This window comes from Phalaenopsis equestris, unplaced genomic scaffold (genome assembly GCF_001263595.1).
Source record: "Phalaenopsis equestris unplaced genomic scaffold, ASM126359v1 Scaffold000592, whole genome shotgun sequence".
NCBI lineage: Eukaryota > Viridiplantae > Streptophyta > Magnoliopsida > Asparagales > Orchidaceae > Phalaenopsis > Phalaenopsis equestris.
In genome coordinates, this window is record NW_018165032.1 from 231,433 (window position 1) to 242,398 (window position 10,966).

Below are 10,966 nucleotides of genomic sequence, written 5' to 3' on the forward strand. Positions count from 1 at the left end.
TTCTCTCTACAAAATTTGTGATGTGATACAATCATAGTGTACCCCCGTTGCCAAGCCACAACTAGACTCTCCATCAATGAAGCATAGAGTGCAGGCCTCCTTACTATATTAGCCAACTTTTTCAAGTTCATAGAGTAGATGACTACCCCCAACTGAAAAAGCTTCTCATAGTAGACCTTCTTACTCATTTTTTCTTTATTCAACTCCATTAGCACTCGAGTGTGAGCCTAATTACTAATGGAGAGATGACCTCCCATACCAAATTATTCCTATGTAGAACCAAGCGTTGCTGCTCCCAAAAAGGTAGCACCAACATTAACTTTCTCCTCCACCTTCCTCTTCTTAGGATGAGCTGTAGCAGGTGCCTACTCAACCAACACTTCTTTTTATTTGCATGTGGGAACTAACTCAGAAATTCAGAGAATTAGAGTTGGTTATCTAATTATTATCTCACTTTTCCTCCTAGAACCTCCTTGTCTTTTTGGACTTTTTACAAAGGGAATGAATTTCTCCTTGTCCTTTCTCTCTACTTCAATGACAGGTATGTTGGCATCATCTTTTGATGTCACAGGCATATAATGTCGGCTTGAATGACCTTAGGGTATAATGCACACACATATGACTCCCCGAAGTTTGAGATATTCATCTTTGATCCTCTATCAAGTGGTCAAGATCATTTTTCTAGGCTTTGACATTTAAAAATGTGAGGAACGAAATACATTTTATTGATGGAACAACCCCCGATTGGACGAGTTTTATTCAGTGCAATGCAAATAAATCAGGCTCTAAATTGATTTTCTTGTGAGAAATTACCCTTTAAATGACTCTGTATTGGAGAATAGACAATGCAGTTTGTTTGAAATGTCATTTTTGCTTTGGGAGGGCCTTTTAGGTCTTGTCACGTGGCTTAGACCACTAAAAATAAGAAAACAACCCAAAGTAGGTTAGGCGTGACCACACCCACATGGGTGTGACCACACCTAGACATGGCTACGCCCACATGGGGGCGTGACCATGCCCAGAAGTGGCCAAAGCCCATTTGTCGCATGGTCACTCTATGCCCTTCAACTAGTTTTGATTCATTTAATTGCCCGATCCCTATTTTCTCGTATGGAAGCATTTTGACTGTTGGGATAAGCCATGCTAAGTTGTTAAACCATTCATAAGCCAAAAACAGCCTCTGAGCTAACTTGTGCACTTTCCAAAAGAGGCAAGTTGTTATTCAAATGTGAATAACCTTCCAGCGGGAAGATTTGGTGGAGATCACACTCATTTCACTTAGGAGAGCTAGAAGTGATCACAGAGAGCCTAGGAGAGCTTTGGAGAGTTATCAGATAACTTCTCCATTCTTCTTGTTCTTCCTTCATTTCTCCATCTTCATTTTTTCTTCTTCCTCTTACATTTTTTTTCTCGATCACCATCTCAGTCTGAGAAAACAGAGAGGAAGAGCAAGGCATGGTGTTGCATAGATGCTGGAAAACTCCTTGTGAGGAGAGCTTCATCACCCTAGGGAGAGGAAAATAGTATTTGGAGCATTGTCAGAATCTCATCATGATGAAGAGAGCTTCTTCCTCAGTAACAATGGGACTTCGATCAACCACCACGATGGTATAACCTCTTCAACCTTTACATTTTATTTCTTAGTCTAAGATTAGATTTTGTTAGGTATTGTTGGTTTAGTCACCCACACGAAAAGAGTTTGACTGACTACCTGATATCATCTGGCTCAATAAATTGCCCGTTATTAGATGACTCGATTAGTCGAATGATACTAGTTGACATGACCAAACACCTTTTGATTGGTCATTTTTGTGGTGTCGTTGTGCATTTGGTCACCCACACTAGACAAGTTGGTCATTCGACACTAGTTGACATGGTCATACACCTATTGATTGACCAATTATGTCTTAGAGAAAGCCCTAGGTTAGGATTTTACATATGTGGCCAAATCCCTAACAAAGCCAAGAGTGTCTCCTTGTGAGTCTTAGCCACAAACTGAGTGGGTCAGAATCCCGATTTCCCATGGATGTAGCGGTATCCAATCTTCTATGGAGGGATCATAACATCACACTTGTAAAATGGGAAATGCTTTGTAGCTAGTCTGTTTTACAAGAGGCTGAAAATCATTCCTACGAGCAATTTAGAGGGAAAATTCCCACACTTGCTCGCTGCAGTCAGAGGTGGCTATTCACATATCCACGCATGCCTAGATACCTATGTGAGGTTGATAAGACGAGTTTGACGTGCCGTTGAAGTGCATTCAGGTTACATTGCTTGCATGCTCATTTGTGGCATTTTGCATATTACATTTTGATTGTGTGACCACTTTGGGTTTGATTCAGCGCACTAGTTTGATCACCCACTCTAGGTTTGATCGGCCTCTCTAGCTCGTTTACCCACTCTATTAGGTTCAATCAATTGCATTGGTTTGATCACCCATTCTAGGTTGATTGTTTGCCCATTCTCAATCACCCGATCTTTTGGGTTCGATCGATCACATTGTTTTGATCACCCACTCTGGATCGATCGACTAACACGGCTCGATTTCCCAATATTTCAGGTTTGATTAACTGCACTGGTTTGATTACCCACTCTGGATTTGATCAACTGCTACGGTCCAATCGCTCTATCTATTGGGTTTGATCATGCTCTCTAGGTTCAATCGGTTGCCTTGGTCTGATCACCCAATATTTTGGGTTTGATTGACTGCATTGATTGGATCGATGACGGCCCTGACCAAATTGTCTAATCTCTTGGGTTCGGTCGACTGCACCGCGTCGATCAACTACTTTGGGTTAGATCGGTCCCGGTCTGACACCCACTTTTTAGGTATGATCGATCTTTCTAGATCGATAGACCCACACTTTTAGTTTGATCGGTCAGCGCGACTTGGTCAACCAATCACTTGTATACTTGTATGGTTTCTTGCATATTGCATGTTTTCTTTGCATGTGTATGAAAATCTTTTTGACTTGATGTCTATAATTTATTTCATCACATGTAAAATACATTTTTCCTTTTATGCTTTACATGTGGCATATTTTGAGCATCTATTCTTGCGGTGTCTCTTTGAGTGCCCACACTTGTAAGTGTCTCTTCCCTACATACGATGTTGTATGTACGAGGATGAACACTTGCACACTTTACGAGGAGTTAGCCCACTTACAAGTCATCTATCTCACTCACTACGATGCTGCCTAGAGTGTTGTAGGTATTTCACATCGTGTTGAATACGACTTATGCTTTACAACTTCTAAACTTGTATTAGATACAAAGTTTGTCCACGTAAGCATGTGATTCTCACCCATATGAATCACATAACTTAGTATGTTTGGCACTTTGCATCTTTGTATGTTTGTCATTTGAGCGTCATTTACATGTTGTATACTTGATATTTCTCAATGTTTAGCACATTTCTATATGCTTGACTTGCTCATTTTCCTTGTTGCATAACTTGCATGCTCGCATGTGTGCTCGGTGAGTGCTTCTCGAGTCAGGTATAAATCATCTTTATAGGCATATTTTTACTCGGTGCAAACTCGCTCGTAGCCAGTGCTTGCTTATTGCATGGTGCCCCGGGTCCCTCGGACAGGAGTAATTCCTTTCCATAGGTAGCATGTTTTACAGGTACATCCCGTTCATGTTTGTCATGTCGCATGTATATATCCTTTCATTTGCATGATGTGTGCTTCACCCTTTTGGGCACCCGTTGTGGTTCTTTCATGCTTCGGTCGAATAACCACAGCGTGGGCTTCTTGCATCTTTGTGTGATTGCCCATTGGTCTTCATAGCTTATCCTACTCGTTAGGAGAGTGACCCGTTTGTTAGTCATGAAACTTGAATGAGCATTGTCGGTCTCGACAGCAATGTAAGTTTCTGTATCACGAGAAATAAACAGTGTGACTAAGCTAAAGATCCAATGACTCTAAAGTATGCCACATGTGTCACAGGCCCTCATTTTATAGTCCATTTTTTAAAGTATAATAAATGGATTATTTTTTATTATAATTATTATTCACCTTATTTTAAAATTTATATATGTGAGACAACCTCTTTCAAATGTCACCCATTTCTTGTAAATTACTTTAGATCCAGCAAATCTTTAGAATGGGGCTAGTTTGGCAATCTTATTAAAGTCAAACAGTAACCAGCTAATTAGGACACTTTTTGTTAGATAGTGTGCTAGGCTAGGACTAGGATGTTATGAACTATTTTTGACGCCTTTGGCTATAGTTCTCTACTGGCTTTTTTGTTATAGTCAAGCATCGCTTTTATGCTTTTGATGTTCTTGTGTGTGTCAATTGTTGATATGCATTGTAGTATATTAAAACGGTCCTCTACAATGAGACGTGACATATATAGGCACACTCACAGGTACAACAAATAAGGGGGATCATGTGATTATTTACATGTTAACTTTTGCTTGTAGGAACTGCTTAGCTCATCTACCAAGCATTCCTCAAACACGTTGCATGTAGATAATATTATGTGCTAACATATTCTTGTAGAGGTCAAGCACTTTTTTTTTATTTTCCTATGTACTTTTTAGAGTCCTTAAGAGAGTTATGTAGCAAAATAAGATACAAGCATGGATTCTTATGTGTTTTAGTGTGGGAACCACGTGTCTGGGGACTAGGATCATTAACTCATGTTCAGTATCTTAATTCTGCATTTGATATTAATGTATAGATTTAGGACCGGATATGTATATGCAGAGTCCCACCACCTATTCTTTTTGGGATATGTTGTTGACCCATCGACACCAATCTTTTCTTATTATTTTGATTTGGCTTGTTTTCCCATTTTCTATTGCATTTTTGCATGTTTAAAATGAATTTCATTATTTCTTTTGTGGTTTATCGGGTAATCAAGAATGCAATATAGGCTCTTTAGTATTTAAAATTCTAAATTTGCAACAAAATCCTAATAAAAAATTGAAGATAATGAAATTTTTAAGATTAAATTATTCAGGACTTTAAAATTTGCACTTTTACTTTCATGCATGACATCCAGGCTGAATTTTAAATATGATGTGTGCATGGTTATCACTCTCATCATATTTAATAGGGCCTCCATATTAGGATTAATTATTTCACCACATCATATTGCATGTACTGAGTAGTTAGGTTTCTACTTAGGTGATTGTCTAGTGCATTTAGGATGTTAGAAGGCTCCTAACCAGATGGTTATACGTCCTTTTATAAATATTATTTTAGCTTTGTAGCTGGACCTCTCTTTTCTTCATTCTTTCAGCTACATCATTACCATCATGGGAGGTATTAGTCCCACATCTTGAGCTCCACCTATCCTTTTATAAATATTATTTTAGCTTTGTAGATGGACCTCTCTTTCCTTCATCCTTCCAGCTACATCATTACCATTATGGGAGGTATTAGTCCCACATCTTGAGCTCCACCTTGTAGGTCCTAGGATTAAAGTTTCCATCTTTTGACCTTAGAGCTATCAAGATTTCTCGTTGATGATGCAATCCATGGGTTGTTGATCAGGGATCTCTGGATGTGTTGGGATGACAACCTTCACGACCAGGTAGACTTATGGGGCTAGTAGCTTGGGCCAACAGGTGGAGTAGCCCTGACCCGGTTACCTCTATCTTTTAGGATTACTCTATCATTTCTCTTGTTGAGCCCCTATGAGCCATGTCACTCCTTTGACTTAGTTGATATTACCTTGATGACCTGATTACTGATGAGCTGCCGCCCGTTTGAGATACAGTGATTCACCCTCTGCTCTTATGGCTCGGTGAGCTCTGACATATAGGGATATCTCCATCGAGTAGATTTGGTTATTTCAAGCATGTCGACGAGCCGCTACCCATTTAAGATGTGAGAGACTCACTCTCTGCCTTGTGGCTTAGGGAGAACTTTGAAGCATCAGGGTGTTCCCATACAAAATAACCATCATTTGATGGCTTATTCTCTAGATTTAGGACAATATAAAAAACTCCTTTTTATCAAGAGTATTATGAAGTCTCCCTCAAGATCTGATAATTAGAGGGATACATTCCTCTAAGAGACTCTTGACCCCAGAATAAAATATTCTTTTTAGTTCTCTAATTATTGGTGGTTTATGTAAGAATTCTCTTAGTGTATGTCATGTTACGAGGTACTTTGATCGATCTTATTTGGATGTATACTATCGACCCATCACATAAAGATTATCCATATATTAGCCTTTGACTTGTTTCTTTTTATTTTTTTGTCTATTTGTTGTTGTGTATCCTTTTTTTTATTCATCTCCTCTTTGAATTATTAATATGATTGTGGAGGGAGATTTATTAAAATAAAGGAATTATATGATGACATATAAATATATAAGCTAACGACACTGAGTGCTCTAAGAAGTACATATAAATATCATTCAGAGTGCTCTAAAAAATGTTGATGTCTCAAATAAAATATTTTAATTGAATGTATTGGTTTTAATTTCATTCTCATTCAGAGGGCATATATTATAAATCATATACTTATAACTTTTTTGCATAATATTAAAAAACAAAGATTAATATAATAAAAACATCTATATTTAGACGAGCATTTATGTGATATTACATTTTAGGAAGGTGACTTCAAAGCACATCACTTATGTACAACTTAAGGGCAAATTAATATTAATTTGTGATAACCATTGTGGTTATTAGGAGAGGCTCCAATACATCACTAAGCTTTCTAAATCAATAGACACATGATGCAAAGCTAAATGTATCAAAATAAATATCTATTATAATACCCAGTTGGTTGTGTAATAAGAGCAAATTATAGGATGAGATCAAGATTTCATCTATGTGGCTAATGATGTGAATGTAATGACTAAATTTAAAAATAAAAAAAAGGAAATAAAAAGATAAAAAGATAGATGGTAGTTAGAGGAGTCGCACCCCTTCACAAGAATCACAACACACGCTCTTTCACACTTCCCTTCATTTAAAAAAGACAAGTGAGCGAGTGGAAGAGACAACTGGAGTGGAGAAACTGTCATAGCTGAGAGCGAGAGAGGAAGGAAGAAACACTATGAAAAGGGGAACAATTTCAGTAAGGAGAAGAAGAGGAGAAAGACTGTGTGTGTCATTTTATGTTAAGTTCAGCCGATCAAAGTTGCAAAGGAAGGAGTAAGTTGTCGCTTCGTATGCAGGTACTATGTGAATGAGAGGAAGGAAGGAAGGAAGGAGGTGAAAAAGAGGAATAATAATAAGAAGAAGAAGGTGAAGAAGTCGAAGGAGGAAGAATGAAACCTTCGTTTCGTGCACGCATGCAGAGATTGAAGGAGGAGCAAACCTTCGACACTGAACCCTAGCAAAAGGGAAGCTTTGTGCTTGTTGCTATGTTGGGTTGAGCCATGACCGAAGGAAGGGGGAGATGGAAACATCGTGGCATGCAGTTATGGGTAGGGCCATGTGACCGAGGGCAGAAGAAAGAAGAAGAAAAGTCGAAGCCTCTGCATGCATTGGATCGTTGAGTTTCATTGAGACTGAAAGAGATTAAGGAGGGGTCTCATGCATGAGGTTAGGGCAACTGAAGTTATAAATCATATATTTGAGATTTTATAAATAGATTTTTTATATATGTGTGTGTGTGTGTGCAAGTGTTTTAAATGTAAATTTAAATTTAATCAGGACTCTAATGCAAGGATTTTTCTTTGAAGGAGAAGATGTTTGTGAAGCGAGCGGGTAAGGGAGCCTTGAAATATGATTAAGGAGGGATCAACTTGAAAGCTTCTAAAGTAATTGTTAAGCCTTATTTTTTTTTTTGTTAGAATTAATAATATAAGTAGTTAAATTAATGTTATTAAGTTTTATTTCAATTAGAAAGTGTGAAAGAATCTGTTAAATTCTTGGGATTTGAGGAAACCAAAGAATCTCATGATTAAAAGATGTTAGTGTTTTTAATCATAAAATTTTGCAAAATTAATTAAGTTAAATGCATTTAAAACTTTCTTTTAGGATGTCATTTTTATAGCTATATGATCTTTTCATTGATTTAAGTGTTAGTCAAAAGAAGTGAAGTAAAGGGTTAAACTCTTTCATAGTGCTCTTAAGGTATATGTGAGTAAAAAAAAAATTTCATTAAATTAAGATTTTATTAAAGAAATAATTACTTTATTAAATAGTTTAAAGCAATTTTTTTTCATTCATGTCTTGGAATTTTAAAGTTTGAATTACTTTTCACAAATAGGAGGAAAATGAATGACATATGAAAGTATATTTTTAACATATTTTAGTTGATATGAAATATTAAGTGAAAATTTAAGTCATACAGGATTACCTCCAGATGATACTAGCAGGGGATATGATGTACCCCTGCATAATAAAGAAAATGGAAAACCTTTATCTTCAGGTACAATTTTGAGGGTACCTTTGGGTATATTTTTGAGAGTTTATTCAGGTACATTTTTTAGGATATCTTCAAGTATGACGATAAACTTGTCATGATTCTTAAGGATATTAAGAAGGGTAAAGACTTAAAAATTGAAATCAGAAGAGATAAATTTAAAGTGAAAGCTCAAAATTTATAAGGTAATGAATTACATTTTCTTTTGGTCATTCATGAATAGCATTGACATAATAATTTAATGCATGTTAAGATTATAATTTCTCACTAAGTCAAACTTGTTGTTGATTTGAATTGTTTATATTAGCAAAAGAAAAATTGTAGGTTGAAATGTCTGATAGAAGAAACTGGGTTTACAGGTATGAGGACCACTACTCCCATGTATTTATAATGATAGTTTCTTTGTACTATTTTTTTCAAATAGAAGCATGCTGTTCAGTACTGGTTTGAAATATTGTATTCAAATTTTGTTTTTGTTTTTTTATATTAGATTTTATTGTAATTTATAGATTTAAGTGCTTCTTTTATGTATTAGAAGATTTTATAAATATGTGGATATATATTTAAATGTTTTCATCGTCCGACTGTAGTTCCTGGCTTAGTTAATTCTAAGCTATCAGGTCGGGTTGTGATAAAACTGATACAGAGCGAATATATTGGACAATGATCTAAATAATCCATTATGATGATTAAATTAATTTATAAATAATATAAATAAAGGGTTAGATTTTATTTAATGAAAATATTTTTTTCATTGTTTAAAAAATATGAAAAATGAAGGGGAAGAAGCTATAGATGAAATGATAAAATTTAATACACCCCCATAGATTATTATGAAGATGCAATTACTAAGATGATGAGTTCAATAATACAATTGATTAATAATTCTTAGACTCATGTCAGTTCTAGTTGGGGAGGCCAGATAGACAAACACGAAAGAAATTATTTCAGGATTTGAGCCCACCTTTCTTTTATGGAGGAGGAGATCTTATAGATGCTAAAACTAGCTACTGAGAGTAGAAAAGATCTTAGATGATTTTTCTTGTCCTTCAAAGACGATGGTTACACAGACCACAATTGTATTAGAATAAGAAGCAAAGAGATGGTGGCAGTTATAAGATAAATATGGTGGTAGAGCAAGCCATATGATACAATGGGACAAGTTCGTAAGCATTTTTAAAGACTGGTTTGTACCACTGTTAGCCAAGAGAAAAATTGAGGACACGTTTATTTGGTTGGTATAGGGTAATCACTTGATAATGCAATATGAAGCTAAATTCACAATGCTCTGAAGGTATGTGCCCTGGCATATTCAAAATGCATAAGAGAAGTGCACGATTTTTGTTTGGATATAGATTAGACAACTATTGTTCCTCTTGGAATCAATGATTATTCTATATTGGTGAAGAGAGCTAAGAAGATTGGGTTTGATTTAGAAGCTACTAGAGGAGGACAAACATTTAGAAGAGAAGAAATTCAGTGGGATCTAAGTTTTCTCAGGGCTCTCAGAGCAAACAACCATTCCAGTCAAGTAATAATGGTGCTAAGAAGGCTATTTCCTGTAGCATTGACACTTTGTTTGATGAAATGAATGTGATAAGTGTGAAAGGTCTCATATAGGCAAATGTTTGTCTGAATTCAATTCCTACTTTTGGTGCCACCAACCAGGACATATGGTGAGGAACTACCCTAGTTTGAGTGATAAGTATCATATATCTTTAGAGTAGACCGATAAGAGTATTGTTTAATTTGGGAGCATCATACTTTTATATATGAGGAACTAGTTAAAGTGATGCGATTAGATATTAGTTCTATGTCTATGATATTATCAGTTAGAATATCAATTTGTACTTTTTTGAAAGATAATCAATCATGTAAGGTGATGCTTTTGATTGGCGGAAAATATTTTGAGGTACCACTTATTATGTTACCCGTAGTGGAGTTTGAGGTGATTTTATGCATGGATTGGATGTTTAAAAACTTTGCTACCGTAGATTATGATAGAAAAACCATCAAAATAAATATACCTGAAGAGATAAAATTGAAAATTTCTACTGAAAGAGGATTGACATCCATATAATTACATGTTTCAAAGCTTTTAAATTGTTGAATTATAGAAGTCAAGGTTTTCTTGCTCATGTAACATATACTTCTAAGAAGGTACAATCTTTAAGTAGTATTCTAGTGTAAAAAAAATATCTAAAAGTGTTCCTTGATGATTTATTAGAGCTAGCTCCAGTGTGAGAGCTTAATTTCATTATTGTGCTCTTGTCAGGTTATGAGCTTATATCCAAGGCACCCTACAAAATTATGGTTAAAGAGTTGCAGAAATTAAAGAGCCAACTGCATGAGTTAATAGGTAAGGGGTCGGCATACTGATACACCTAAAAAATACAGTATTTTTAGACGCATTTTTATACCTATATTTGAGATATTGCGCTTTAATGGAAGATATTTGTGTGTTTTTCTTTCAGGTACAAGTAAAAATATGAAAAATGCTAAAAGGAGTGAAAAAGGATCAAATTTTGAGAAAAGAGGTGAAAATTGTGCTAAAGTGTTTTGACGCCTAAGTGCCGATCCGACGCTTAAGCGCCGGTTAAACAGAGAAGGTCGCGCCTAAG